Here is a 15,526-nt window from a genome sequence, read left to right on the forward strand (position 1 = left end):
GTTTTGTTCCTTTCTTGCCTTTTCTTACATTGAACTGGTGTTTCCTCCTTTCCCTTATTCCATTTTTTTCCCTTTCTGCTAGTTTGGATGTTAAATATTATATTTCTATCCTTTTAGGGATTACCCTCGAATGTATAACACACAGTTTTGGCTTAACAAAATTTAAAAATAAAATTCTTCCTTTTCCACTTCTTTTTCCATTTTCCCTCCTCTTCTCTCTCCTTCTCTCCTCTTCACTTTCTGCTTCCTCTCTTTTCCTGCCTTTCCTTTCCCTTCTCAAGCAATTTGGTTCTAAATGTATAAGGTGGTCCTAACAAGGTAGGTGTTCCACTGGGGTGGAAGTGGCAGAGCTCAAGGGGATAAAGGCAGCATCTCCATGGGTGTGCAGGGGTGGCCCCATGTGCTGTGACAGCCCATGTGGGGAGAAGGGTGTTCCTGTAGGAGGGGTTCCTGGAACAAGTCTTACAGTCTGCTCAGAATGAGTAGGGTAACCCCACGGAAAAGGAGTTTGTCGAGGGGTATTGGAGCTTGAGTGGGTGGGTTGGCTATACCCTCCGGAAGGAGACCTAAGCAGGGAAAAGAGGTATCCATGTAGGGGGCAGAGGTGGTGGGGGGTAAAGACAGGCTCCTGGTTCAAGGTGTTAAAATTCGAGAGGGTGAAGAGGGTATTCATTTATGTGGGAAGGCAGCCTGCTGGGGTGTCAAAATCTTAGCTGTTAAAGAGGGCTTCCCGCCAGGATTGGGGCTGTGCATAAGGTGTCAGAGCCTAAGCCGGGGTGGGGGGAGCGTGGGGGGGTGGAGGGTGGAAGATCTTCTTGTAGGGGCTGCAGAAAAAGAACAAGATGAACGTGGAACGTCTTTTTGTGCCATAAAGTAAGGAAGTGTTCAGGAATGCTGGGGACATTTCAAAACAACACAGAAGCCAGCTTCAAGGGTTTCTCATTGATAAAATTGAGGATAATTTGAGCAACAAAATAAATAATAAAAATCATGGATTACAAGCCATTTAATAAAATAAGAAAGCATGGGTCCATAGGACATAAATAAATAAATATTACATTGAAAATTTGATGAGGAATGGGCTATTTAATAATTTTATTACACCTTCCGTCAGGTACTTATTAACCACCAAGGGAAACAAACACTCACTGTGGAAAAGCTTGGCAGATATCACTTTAATCCAGTGATCAGATTTAGCATCTCCAGAAAAGGACAGCCACAGGACAGAGTGCATTGAGAGCACAGCATCCTTCTATGCTATTTCCGCCAAAGAGGCATTAACTTAAATCAGATCATGAGGAACCATCAGACAATTCCAAATGAGCGATATTCTTTAAAATAACTTGTCTGTAATTTTTGAGTGTCAAGGTCATGAAAGTCAAGGGGGAAAATGATTGAATTAGACTAAGGCGACATAACCACTAAAGGCAACCCATGATTCTGAACAGAATCCTTTCACTATAAAGGATATTTTTAGGACAGTTGGCAAGATCTGAATAGGTTTGAGGATTAGATGTTACTTTACTGATTCTGATGGGTAATTGTGGCTATGTAGGAGCATGTTCGTTTTTGTACGAATCACACACTTAATTCAGGGTTAGTGGGGTATCTGGCCTGCTACTTACTCAGGGGAAAATGTTATTTATAGTGCCCTTACAACTCTTCTGTAAATTTGAACATAAAATTTTGTTTAAAGATAATTGATATTTTTACCCTTCCTTGAATCATTTTGAGGGAGCTTAGATCGCTAACTCCATTCATCTCCTTTTTGATTTAAATACTACTGTGCAGGGTTTTCATTATATTTTTTTAGTCCAATGGATTAAACATTATCATTACTTTATACATCAGGGTATCTTTAGATTTTCTCATATGTTTTCTTTGCTACCAATTACTTCTGACACCACAGACCTTCTTTCTGAGATTATTTTCACTCTCTCAGAACAAAGTCCTTCAGGACCTCTTTCAGTGAGAGACCATCTGTTGGTAGCATACATATCTTTCTGTTTATCTGAAAATATTTGTACATAACCCTCATTCTTGAAATGTAGCTTTGCAGGTTATATAATTTTAGAGGGACAATGATTTTCTTTCAACATGTTGAAGATATTATTTCTCTGTCTTCTGGTGTCTACTGTTGCTTTAAAGAAGATGTCATTCTAATTGTTGTGTCTTTGTACTTAAGCTGTCTTTTCTTTCTGGATAGTTTTAAGGTTTTCACTTTGTCTTTGTTATTCTACAGTTTCACTACGAAGTCCATTGGCCTTTCTGAATCTGATGATTGGTATCTTTCATAAATTTTAGAAAACTGTCTCTCCCCACCTCTGTTAGCAACTGTGGAACTCCAATAGGCATTTATCTTTCACAGTTTTCAATTTTTGCATTACTCAAAATTCTAATACTCTTTTTATTTTTAAACATATTAAATAATATGTTATAGTCTATGTCAGATATGTCAGATAACTCCAACATCTGTAGTCTTTGTAGGTCAGATTCTACAGTTTGTTGCTTCTATTGACTTTCAATCATGGTGGCTTATTCACTCATATATTTAGTCATTTTTCATCATTGACACATGTTCCTTAGAACAATTTATCTATGGTAATTCTTTTGAATTCTTTAAAGTCTAGTCTTCCAAATAGTATCTCCATTGTTTCTGCCAGACATCTGAGGGTACTGTTATCCAAGACCTTTTAAATTGCATTTCAACTTGTGGTTTTTCAGGCCCAAATCTGGTAGAGTGTGGGTTTATGGTTATAGATCCTCAGGAGAGACATTTCTCCCACTTCTACCAAGAGCCAAGATCCAGAAATGTATATACTCCTACAATATCTCTTTATTTATTATTATTTTTATTTTACTTTTATTTTTCAAGTTCACATCCTGGGGGTATTATCCTACAGGGTTTCTATTGGATTTGTATAAGAGTCAGAAGTCTTTCAAACACTTCTCCTCCCATTCTCCTCCCATTTTCCCGACCAGGAGGCCTCCTATATATAATAGGATATTACTTTGAGAAGGAAAAGGAGGCCGGTAAATATCAAGCCCAAATTTTTCACTACTCTAGCATGGTAGGATCTGGAAATCAGACTTTATTTGATTTAAGGCAAACAAAATACTGCCCTAGGCACTAATCAAGAAAAATATGAGTTTCCTCACTTTCAGCATGAGGTAGTTTCCTTTGCTTTGATCTTCTATAGCAATGTGAATCAAAGAATCTAAAGAAAACAATAACAACAACAGAATAATAAACTGGGGAGACAAGACATCTAATATAAGACAGCAGGTGATGAGAGAGTATTTCCCCCGAAACCATCAGTAGCTATTATATTCCCTTCTGCAATTTCTCCCAAATTCCAAATGTGTTGATGATTTATTTACACAAAGAAGACTTAAACAAAAGTAGTTGCCAAGTAGATTGTAAGTTCTTTGAGAGCAAGAATAATACCTCCTGGTTCTAGAGAGAAAAACAAAAAATATAGATTACTTGATTGATTGATAAAAGTATATCATATAACCTTTCATTGAGAGGAGACAATATAACACAGAGAGAAAGCACACTGACTGTGAGTCAGGTCTCCTGGTTTCAAATCCAAACTCAGTTACTTGCAAGAAATATGATCTTAGGCGAACCTTATCTAAGCTCCATTTTTAATCTATAAAACAGAAAAAATAGCAATGGCTTTGCTATGAGGAGTTCCTAAGCTAATTTGGGTGAAGTGATTACTATAGAAAGGAGTATGGAGGTTCAGAGAATCTTTCAAGGAAGCAGTTGTAGAGAAGTGGGCTCTGACCAGAGCCTTGAAAAATGGTGAATATTTGGATAGTCAGGAAAAAAAACCTAAGAAACTTCTCACATAGATGCATTCAGCTTCCTGATTCCAGAGGGGTTAGCAAAGCTCCTAAAGCCACTTTGTATTTCAACTTTTATCCTAATTCATGGAAGAAACACCAAGCAGTACTTATATTCTCAGACTCTGGATACATTGCCTGGGATCAAATCACAGCACCATAGGTCTACCTGGCTAATTGCCTATGTAAAAAATAAATACATAAATAAAGATGAAACCTCAGATTTTTTTAATCTGAAAATCAGGAGAGTACTTACTTTACAGTGTTGTTGAGAGGAGTAAATGAAACAACCAATGCAAAGGGATAATATAAAGTAACTATTCAATAAATATTAACTTTAAACTCTTATTAACATTATCATTTCCCCCTAATGTTTCCTTCTCAAGTCCTCACTCTCTGGAGTATTGCTACACTTGCCTGCTCTGCCTTCCTCATTCCCCCTTTGCCCTAGGAGGAAGGACACATACCCTGATTAAAGGGGGCATCCCGCAAAGACTGACTATGAAGGCAAGTCCACAATAGATGGAGAGACAATGCAGTCTTGTTCAGAGCAACCACCAACAGTGATGACAACAGCCAGCAACAGGCTGGGGTCAAAGGTCAGCAGTCCCTCTGTCACTCCATTCTTTTTCTGGCTCCCAATGGAGTTCACAGGAACTCAATCTCAAATCTCAAATCCAATCAAAGCCCATCCATACAAGCCCAAAGTAAGACACAAAATGAACAAATTCACAAGGCAAAACAAAGCTCTCACTCAGTCTTCTGAAAAGTAAGTTCACCATCCCTTTGGTGGTTGTGGAAACACGGTGCAGCCAGCAGCCACGTGGGAGACATTGGGGGAAATTGGTGATTCAAACCTTGGAGGTGGGGACTACAGGTTAGCAGGAAAGCTAGATGGAAACCCTGGACACCCTCAGGAAATACCAGAATGACAGCGGCCATGTATCTCCAGGTAGGCATCTGAGGAAGCTTTAAAACAGTGTGTGAGCACAGAGGGTGTTTCTGACAAAGCTCCTTTCTTGTCTCTGTCTCATGGAAAATAGGAATATCAGCTCCCTTGGAAGCCATTAGTGTAGTTGATGCCCTTCCTACACTGCTCAGGGCACGTGCATGACATTTGTCCTGGATGCAGCTGGAATCCATCCTTTATGGTGCATTTTATCCCTTGATACCATTGTCTGCTGGGAGATTGCCCGGATACTGAAAGTGTGTAAGCAATACTTTTCAATTACTGTACATACGTTCTGACACTCTGTGAGGCCTTCACCAATTTGCTGCACAATCTGTCTTGATAGTATCCACAAAGCAGGCATCTTGATAGTGTGGACAAAGTAATTTCTCTCTTTTGTTGCCTAGGAATCCTTTTACAGGCTCAATTCTCTAAATGAGCTATGCAGATGAGCATGTGGGAGAAGCTTGAGCGGTCTCTACTAAAAGAGGATGGGAGTGGAAATGGAGAAATGTGGACAGGGCCCCTGTAATCAGTTTTGGCTAGCAGATACTCTGCTCCAGGGAAGGATGTGTCCAGACCAGGGAAATCCAGCAATCACATCAGTATGAATGACTCTGCTAGGTATACTTGGTACCCTGCTCCTCTTTAATGTGGTTGGTTAATTTGTCTTGGGGAATAATCACATTGTAAAAGCAACTATTGCCAAGCATTGTGCTCAATATTTTAAATATATGACTTCATTTAATCCTCACAGTAACCATATGAGGTTGATATAGTTGTCTCTATTTTGCAGATGAGAAAATTGACACTTAGGCTTAAGGAATTTTGGTAGAAGCTGGAATTCAAACACAGGCTTGGGAGAGTCTAAATCCCATGCTTCCTACCACATTGCTACCAATCTCGGTTTCTCGAAATATAAAATCTGTCCTCTTCTCTCTGCTGCAGCTTGCAGTGGTTTTTCAGCAGCTGAGGCTGCCACAAAGAGTCTTAGAAGAACAGAGGCAAAGGATTTGGTCACTTTTTATAGTTCTTTGGATAATAATGATACATAATTCTCTTGTTAAAGTTCTATAAACTTATATTGTTTCAAGACAAAGTTATTTCTCCCTGTTCTGACCTGTCCCGTGTATCACCAGAGGAGTCTGCTCTAGTCACCTCTCTGCTTGGAAACCTCCCAATGCCTCCTGATTATCCCCAGGCTCAAGGCCATGCTTGGGTGTCCAAAGCTGGCCACACCCTGCCTTCCCAGGCTGACTTCCTACTGCTCTAGTCGCCAGCCCTGGGGTTTCAACTCTGCTCTGTGAATCTCTAGAGCTGCCAGGATTTTAGACCAGAGCAGCTCTGCTTTTAACATTTTGTGGGTCTCCATAGAGTCTCACTTCAAGAAGGATTCAGAAGTTTTACAAAGTTTGAAAAGTACTTCTCTAACCCCACTACACCCCAGATCATTCACCTGGATGAATGAATCTCCGTACTGTACATCTCTGCTCAAGCTCACCCTTCTCTTGAACTGCTCTCCCTTCCAACACTGCCTTTCAGTATCTTACAAGTCCTTCAGGGCTTGGTTGGGGTATCACTGTCTCCATGTCCTTGATGTAGGTCCATAGCTCCGTGACTACACTGCTCCTGCGGAACTTGCTGCATCAAACCTTGTGGCGCGATAGCACAGGGAGAACAGCTCGGTGCTTTGTGACCACCTAGAGGGGTGGGATAGGGAGGGTGGGAGGGAGACGCAAGAGGGAGGAGATATGGGGATATATGTATATGTATAGCTGATTCACTTTGTTATACAGCAGAAACTAACACACCATTGAAAAGCAATTATACTCCAATAACGATGTTAAAAAAAAAAAAATCCTTCTGGCGCGGCTATTTGTGCTCTTCTCGTCTCGTCTCTCCCACTCTACTCTGATGGTCTATCCTAGGGTTGGGCAGAAAGAGATTATGTCCATATTCCCATAACATCTGTGCATTACTTCAGCATCTACTATTTATGTTCTGATCATGCCAGGCACTTGATAAATATGTGCTGATTTGAACTTAACTGATATTGATAATTGGGTATCACTTTAAGCAAGGAGTTTGGTGATCTGATTGGTAAACACCATCTTTAGTTCTTGAAAACTTTCATGGTTTAATTATGTCCCCCTCAAAAAAGATATGTGGCAGTTCTAACCCCCAGTACCTCAGAATCTGACCTTATTTGGAGATAGGGTCTTTACAGAGGTAACCAAGTTAAAATGAGGTCGCTAGGATGAGCCTTAATCCAATATGACTGGTGTCCTTGTAAGAAGGTGATATTTGGATACACACATAGAAGAAAGATGATGTGAAGACATAGGGAGAAGATGGCCATCTACAAGCCAAGCAGAGAGACCTGGAACAGATCTTTCCTCCATAGTTCCTCAGAAGGAACTTGATTTTGGACTTCTGGCATCTAGATCTGTGAGACAAATTTCTGTTGTTTAAGCAGCCCACTGTGTGGTACTTTGTTATGGCAGCCCTAGCAAACCAATATAGAAGTCAAGTGTTACAGGGACCAACAAAAGCATCCTGTGCCTGCCTTTATAAGCCTTTCCAGCTCTCAGCTGTAAGGCAGTATGAGCTATTTTCACTTTCTTCCTTCAGAGGATCTTTATCCAGGCATGGAGGTGTGTGTGTGTGTGTGTGTGTGTTTACAGATATCTTTCCAGATATTTCTTTCTTCAGCTGGAGGTCTGCTGAGGGCCAGGCACGGTGCTGATGCTGGGATATAGCCCAAACTCATTCATGGATTTAGTTTTGTCTCTCTCCAAGTTTCCAAATTCCTTAAACACAAGAATGGTGACTTTCACTTTTCTTGTATCCTCACTAGCAACACTCTATCTATATGGACATAGTGTGAGTGCCAAAATAGCTGTGATTCTATACTTCCTCTGAATTCCGCTGTGCGATATCTATCCCTTCTGACCCTCATCACTTTCTAAGTCTACTTACAGTTATGTGTACGTGCTTGTTTCATCTTTCCTTCTAAACTGTAAAATTTCTGAGGTAGAATCCATGGATGAACAATACCTAGTACTCAGTTATAAATGCATATTAAATGATGAATAGATAAGGGGGGGGAGGGAGCAGTGGCTAGACACCTAATCTTGGAAATAATAGAGAGGAAAACCTAGTCCAAAAGAAAAAAAGGAGGTGGATCATCATTCTTTGGCTCTTGATTTAAATATATGATGCTAAGTTACGCCTGGGGCTCATTTATAATTATTTACAGCCACAATGTCAGAATCTAATGGACAGAACCTAAAGATGTATGAGGGGACCTATGGAATATTCATTTTGGCTGTCACTGACTACACAGGACTTCTAAGAAAAGCCATTCATATTAATAATAATAACAACAATAATAATGATTCTAATAATAGGTAATGTTTATTGATCTTTTGCTCTGGGCCAGCCACTATACTAAGAGTTTATACACATCATTTAATTTAATCCTTCCCAAAACCTTATAAGATAGGTGACATCTTTAAAATATAGCTTCATGAGATGTTAAGTAAAATACTGAAGGTCTCAAGACAGGAACTGGTGGAGGTAGAATTCCAACCCAGTTGGTACAGTGCCAGAGCCTAAGCTCGTGACCTCTGCTACAAAGACTCATTCGTAAAATTTCCTTGCCAGAAACAGCCAAAAGCTCTAGTCCTGTTTGCAAGGTTGTCTTTTGTGACAAAAATTATGAAAAAGTTTTGTTATGCAATGTATACTGTTTTGTTTTACAATGCATAGTTTCATGTATATCCATCTGTATCTAATTAAAGAAGTATGAGCAGAGATTTTAATGGGGACACCTTGGTGAGGGTAGAATACCAAATATTTCATGTAAAATTTGGTTTTTCATATCTACTGGTGGTCAATGAATGTTAATTTAATTGAATGCATTCGATTTTCTTGAACAGCCAAGAGTTATTTCTGGATGGCAGCCCTTGGATGCCATTTGCACCTCATGATGATTTAAAGCAAAAGACCAGAATCATCATCATAATAGAGATGGAATCGGTATGAGAACAGGGAAAGGAGGAATAACTCTGAATTGTGTCTTATAGAGTGGCCCTTGCAAACATTTCAAGGCTTTTAATTTAGAAGTCAATGAATTCTTTTATTCTTGCCTAGAATTTCATTTGTTTATTCAGCAACTATTTTGTGAGTACCAGGCACTGTCATGCACCCCCTGGGGACACAGTGGTGAGCAAGACAGTCAAGTTCTCTGTCCTCACTGAGCTTACAGTCTAGAGGGGGAGACAAGTATTAAAAAACAGGTGGATGTAGTCCTGTGTAACAGGGGCAATGATGGCAGAAATCGGGTGCAGTGGGAGCACGTGGGGGTAACTTACCCAGGCCTAGGAAGCCAAGGAAGACTTCATAAATTCTAGGATCTTCCAGTAAATTTTTTGAAGAACTGAAAGTTTTTAGATGAAAATGAAATATTACTTCATAAAGCATATGACTATTAAATTAAAGATACTTTTGTTAAGTTTGAAAGATGGCAGAAGGTCTTAAAATGTTTTCCAGGCTAGTTATCCAGGTAGGATAAAGGTCACCTCTTGGAGGGTCACGTGAATACAAGGGTCACCACCTGAGGAGGGATTGTACCAGAAGCATTCTCTTCCTCCTCCAAAAGGATGTTTTCTGAGTTCAGAAATACTGAATGCTGGAAGAGGGCCTTATTGTCTTTCTAAATCTGGCCTAAATGACACCAGGTAGCCTGTTAATTGCTTATTTAAATGCCTTTTGCGTCACATTTTCTGCTGGTGTATATAGCTTTTAATCACACATCACAGCAACTGGAGTTACCTGACAGTAGTGCCTCCATACCAAGTTTTCCATCCTCGGATGCAATTTCAGAACAGCACTCCATCAGAAAGAACAGCTGGATTCTATCAGAACATCTCCTAATACAGAAACATAGTTCCTTCACCGCGGAATATTCCAGTTCACAAACGCTGAGTGTTTCAATGATATTACAACCATATAGTTCAGTGCAATTTAAAACGTATTTGTAAAACAGTATAGTGGATTCACCTCCAATGCATAGATCCAGCTTTCTGTGTGTTGAGATGCCACCTAGTGGACTGTATTACATACAAAAAGTAAAACTAGTCCTGTATGAATTGCAACTAGCATTTTCTTCCTAAAATTTGAGGTCCGAGTGACAAATCTTCTTAGCTAGTGAAAGCTCTAAATTTTAAAATGTAACATCATATATTCAGCATAGGTTCAGCTTGAAAGGGACCAAATTTGGAATTCCCTTTAAACATTCTACCAAGGAAGATTTAAAAGGAGAGTATCAGAAAATATCTGCATCAAAGGGACTGGTTTTGAGTTATCATTAGTGGTAGTGGAAAGAGAAGCTGATGCAAAATAAAAGTAGCCTGTTTTATCTAAGGTGATTAAGATTTGGAGCAAATAGAAAATTCAGGCTTCAGAATTTGAAGTAGTTAACAAATCTAAAGATATATAACGATTCACAACTTCTTACAGGATTAGGCATCTTTAATGCATCTCTGTATTCAGTGAGGGCTGATGTTCAAAGAATGTTTATTGACTATCTACTATGTGCTGAGCACAAAGATAGGGACCGAGATAGAATAATGAGCAAAACTGAAGAAGAAGCAGTTACTACTTCAGAACATTCTGGATTTTGCCACTTAATTTACAGCACTATGTCACGATTTCACCCATGTTTTCTTTGGTGTAATCCTAAGGGAATTGATAGGTCTGTTACTAAAGGCCAAAGAGTACTCTGCTAAGATGATATGAGCTCAACGACTTTCCAGAATTCCAGGACTCTTTGGAGAATTGTAGCATCTACAGCAGGAAGCTTGTTGAAGCAGTTTGATCTTTCCTTTGACTTAAGATCAATCTTACCATTTGCTACCATGGGCTTTGGGAGAATTCTTCGTACTCACCTGGGGTTGGCTGTAAGTTGCTCACCTTTCATGGAGTGCTCAAACCATTTCCATAAGGACCGGGCATCAAGCAGTTAAAAGGGCTTGGGACAATGGAAAAGACCAATGTCCACCAAACTGAAAATTCAGTGCACACCTTAATTCAGATCATTCCCCAGGATTACGTGAGTGAAGGAGGAGAAGTTAAGGGGCTGAGCTGAATGTCTGTCTTGCTTTTCTATCATCTTGGTGGAAGCAGTAATTGCTTTCAACTCCCCTTTGGCTCCCCAAACCACTGTATGGAAAACAACATCAAAACTCCCAAGAAATCTAAATCTAAAGAGCAATCTGATGCTTTAAAGAGTAAAAAAGAGTTAATGAAAGTGTAGGCAAGATACTTCCTACTCTCCCACAACCTTCCCCTACTTTTGATATACTTTTAGTCCTGGGATCCAGCAGTACAATCTCTATCAAAGATGTATCATGCAAGCAAAATGTACCAGTAATGAGAGCCCTAGCTCTGCAGGTCAGCAGACAGATTGTTAAAGGTTGGTGAAATCTTGGTGAGAACAGGTCAGGAAGAATGGCAAAAAAAGCTAATGGAGTTTCAGTGATATTAAGAGAATGTACAGTGAAGTGGATAGTGTGTGAGCTCTGGTCTCAGAGACACCCAGATTTGAATTTCATTACTACCACTTACTAGTGGTGGGAATTTGGGGTGAGTGACTTAACTTCTCAGAACCTCAGTTTCCTCATCTGTAAAAGGGGATAATAACAGAATCTCTGAAAGAGTTGTATGGAATAAATTAAGTATCGTAAGTAAGGTGCCCATCACAGTGCCTGGTATATGGTGAATGTAAATTTAGCTCAGTTAGTTATTATTATGACTTATGATCATTAATACTTAGCACTGTCATGGGCTTTATTTGGATGATGCTTGGCTACTGCATTCAATTCTAGATGACACACTGTAAGAGGGCTACAGTGAAAAATGAGAGAGAATTCAAAGAGCTTTTGACCAGCTATATCATGAAATTATGTTGCCCAAAGTCTACATGAGAAAGTTATGCTGGAAAAGCATCACTTTAGACTTCAACTACTGAAAGGCCTCTCATATGGAAGAAGGGTTAGGCTTGTTTCTTGTAGCCCCAGACACAGAATTAATCAGAGTGACTAGAAGTCAGAAGCATATATATTTCGGGTAGATAAGGAAGAATTCTCCTTAGAATGGGCTGTCTGGGAAGGTGGTAAATTTCCTGTCCATGGAGGTGCTTAAATCGGGATGACTAGTTGTCATAGATACTATGTGGTGGGGGAGGGAGAGAGGGCTGCATTTCAAGCACTGGATAATAGCTGGCTTAGGAAATTGTCCAGATCTCATTCAATCCTGAGATTCTCTCATTCTAGGATAATGAAGAAGAAGAAAAAGATGAGAAAGAAGTGATAGAGGCAAGAGATGGAGGAAGGCAGCCATCCCTGGTTCCTTCCTTTTCTCCTTTACTTCCGGGTGGTGTGGGATTTAGCGACGGCCGCTGCTAGCCCCTAAAACACCTTGGTCCCAATTAGAAAACGGTATCTGCTCTGGGCTGATGCAACACCACAGTTGCCGGGGTCAGCGAGATGGCAGTGTCTTCACGAAAATTACAAGAAGGAGCCTCTTCCTCTGGGCAGGCGTGTGATGAGAGGAATGAAGATGAATTTCAGCCCCACTTGCCTTCTCAGCTGGGCACTCCTGTGCAGTGGACAACCTGCACCATTGTGTGCGGCCATCCGAGCTCTGACCTTCTGGTCCTTTCACTCAAGACAAACTGGCAGTCGCCTTCAAGTCTTCTTCAGCCCTGAGAACCTAGGAATGCGACTCCAGCAACACGATCATTACACCCAAGAGTGCACGGCTTAGAGTGAGAATTCTGTGGAATGTATTGTAGAAGGTTAGATCAGTAATGATGGACATTTATGGGTTTTAGTTGCCAGAGTACATTTTCCTTTCTTATAATATCCTAATTTCCCCTTGTGTCCGTGATTGAGGTAGGAGTATAATTTCAGGGACGGATCTTCTACAGATTTTATTTTTCCTGCCCCCCTTGCACAGCCAGGGATTGGGCATGTAAACTGAGCTTAGCCAAACAAGTACCATCTCCCCTCTTGAGACTTAGTGACCTGGGAATGACAGGAAGTCATTCACATGCCTGGCTGTCCTGGATGCCGGAGGGTTTCTGTGCCCCCTGCTCTGCTTCCTGCCTTCTGCTTCTTGGGCTTCCTGTCTGTTTCCAAGGCTGGCATCCTTCCATCCTGTAAGCCTCCTGTTAACCTTCCAGTGATCTCCTGGTTGCTTATGTTGTCAATAGTAAATTTCTGTAGCTTGCAGCCAAGAACTCTAACTAAAATACCATATTAAAGTTGAAACTAGCAGGCAACTACTAATAATATGAAAGTCTTGCGAGTCAAAATCTCCACTGCTAAAGACTAAACTCTTTCCATGCTGGAATTATGTATCACCTCCTAGTCCAAACTCCATTCCTAGAATAACAATAATTATCATGTTAACTTTACACTGATTGAGCATTGATTGAGTGTTAGGCTAACGGTGTTATATACATCGCCTCATTTAATTCTCACCACAACTCTTTTAAAATAAATGCCAATATTATACTCATTTTAAAGATAAGGAAACTGGCTTAGAATAATTTACTCAATATTGAGTTAAGAAGTGGCAGAGGCAATATTTAAACCCAAGTCCAGGTCACTTCAAGACCTGTGCTTATAATCACTCTAATATTCTGCCTCTTATTTCCCCTTACTGACTTATATATAGTGAACACATTCATTATTTCCTCATATAGTGAAATAGTCACAATAAATCAAATAATAGGAAGTTGGAAAAAAACACATGTATTTACAAATTATGAACTAGCTTTAGGAAAAGACTTACATTCAGCTTATTTACATTTCAGCTTTTGCTTTCAACATGTTCCGGTCAGGAGTCCGTGCTCCCCTCCCCCTCCCCCTGCCCCCCCCCCCCCCCCCCCCGCCTTTCTTGGTGCATGGGGGCAGCCCAGCTATCTCAGCTGGGTCTTTCCTGCCTGTTAAATATCCACTGGACTGAGCAGTCTTCAAGCTCCCAGCAAGTTCATTAGTTACCTGAAAATACCTACCTCATCTGTCATCAACACTCAAATGGCCTGCGGGATTTTTCATTTCCACTCCATTATCCAAACCCTTTCTAGCATTTACCTCCCACATCTGGAATCAATCCTGACCAGAAGCAAAGTGCTGAACGGTTGGGCTCCTCCTGGGGCAGCCTTTCTCCAGAGGAGTGACAAGAATATGTTGCGGATGAATTAGCCATTCTCTTCTAGAGGAAGCTGCTGTGGCAGAGGCAGCTTTCATGCATTTTAATTTGCTCATTTACCCCCTTCGTCTTTACTTGTTTAAGCAAAATATTTAGTTTAACATTTTCAGTCATTACAGCCTAAAAACACACGTACTTTAAAACTAGATTTATTTGAGTTGCAAATTGTGGGAATCCTTTAAAAATACCCCAGCTCATTATCCTTTTATCTGTCTCTGTAGAAAAGATTTTAGATAGAGTCTCAGAAAACATCACTGACTTTCAAGCCTCCTACCGCTGCCCACACCACTGTTTCTGTCTGTCTGATACCCACTCAAGAGAGAAAAGAGAGTACCAGTTTGCCAATTACAACGAAGTCAATTACAGGATTTTGATTTTACGCTATTTTTTTTCCTTTTCTAAGCAGCCTGGAGGCCAACGTCATAGACTTATAGAATTGCTTTCAGGTGATAATTTTCAGATCCTTGTGAAGAAAAGAATTTAACTGGAATTTTTCTTTTTTCCTTCCTTCCTTCCTCCCTCCCTCCTTTCTTTCTTTCTTCCCTCCCTTTGTCCTTCCTCCCTCCCTCTCTCCCTCCCTTCCTTCCTTCCTTGTTTGGTGGGGACTGGATAGGAAAAGGTGACCTCAGGATGCTAAACCTCCAGACGCCTTTCTTTGGAAATATCTTCACGGAAAAAAAAAAACAAACCCCAAAACAAATGGTGATGAAAACTGCTTTCTCACAGCCCCGAGGAGAATATGTGCATGCATATGGAAAAAGTCAATCTCTTGATTAGATAAACTGCATTATTTTAGTAATACAGCACATCCTGTCTTTAATTTTAAATAACTGATTTTTTTTTTTTTTGTAGTTCTAGAGGAAACAGCAATAAGAAACATCCAAGATATCCAATATATATCAAGATACAGCCCTTGGCACCTGCAGGGAGATTATCTATGCTGATGAAGTGAAATATTACTGTGGATAATAGAAAGTTACAGAACACACGAGAAAAAAAATAATAGGAGGCAATCAGGAAGCTAGAAAAGCAGTTTTCTAGGAAAGAAATCCTGATTTAAGATAGTGAGTCTGGGCATTTTTGTTCTGCTTTCTTTAAGGTCAATAACTGAGCCAGGAAGAGGTTCTGAAGCAGAGTTAGCTGTAAGCAATTGTGAAGGGTCTGGGCTGTGCCAGTCATCGTGCCAAGTGCCTCGTCGACCGTGATGGCACCACCATGCAGCCTCACACACGTGCTGGGCACGGCGAGGAATGCAAACCAGCGACCACGACCAGGACCCGCTCTGTGCTTCTCTTACCCACCGGGCAATGCAATGGGGAAACCGCTGAGAAAGCAAATCCGACCTCCAGATTGAAGGAACAAAAACAATGTGAACAGTGAGCTCTTTGAAAAGAAAACTGCTTCCCTATGGTAGAAAATAGGGGCAAGGGGCCCACGCAGGGA

Source organism: Balaenoptera ricei, chromosome 8 (assembly GCF_028023285.1).
Source record: "Balaenoptera ricei isolate mBalRic1 chromosome 8, mBalRic1.hap2, whole genome shotgun sequence".
Classification (NCBI taxonomy): Eukaryota; Metazoa; Chordata; class Mammalia; order Artiodactyla; family Balaenopteridae; genus Balaenoptera; species Balaenoptera ricei.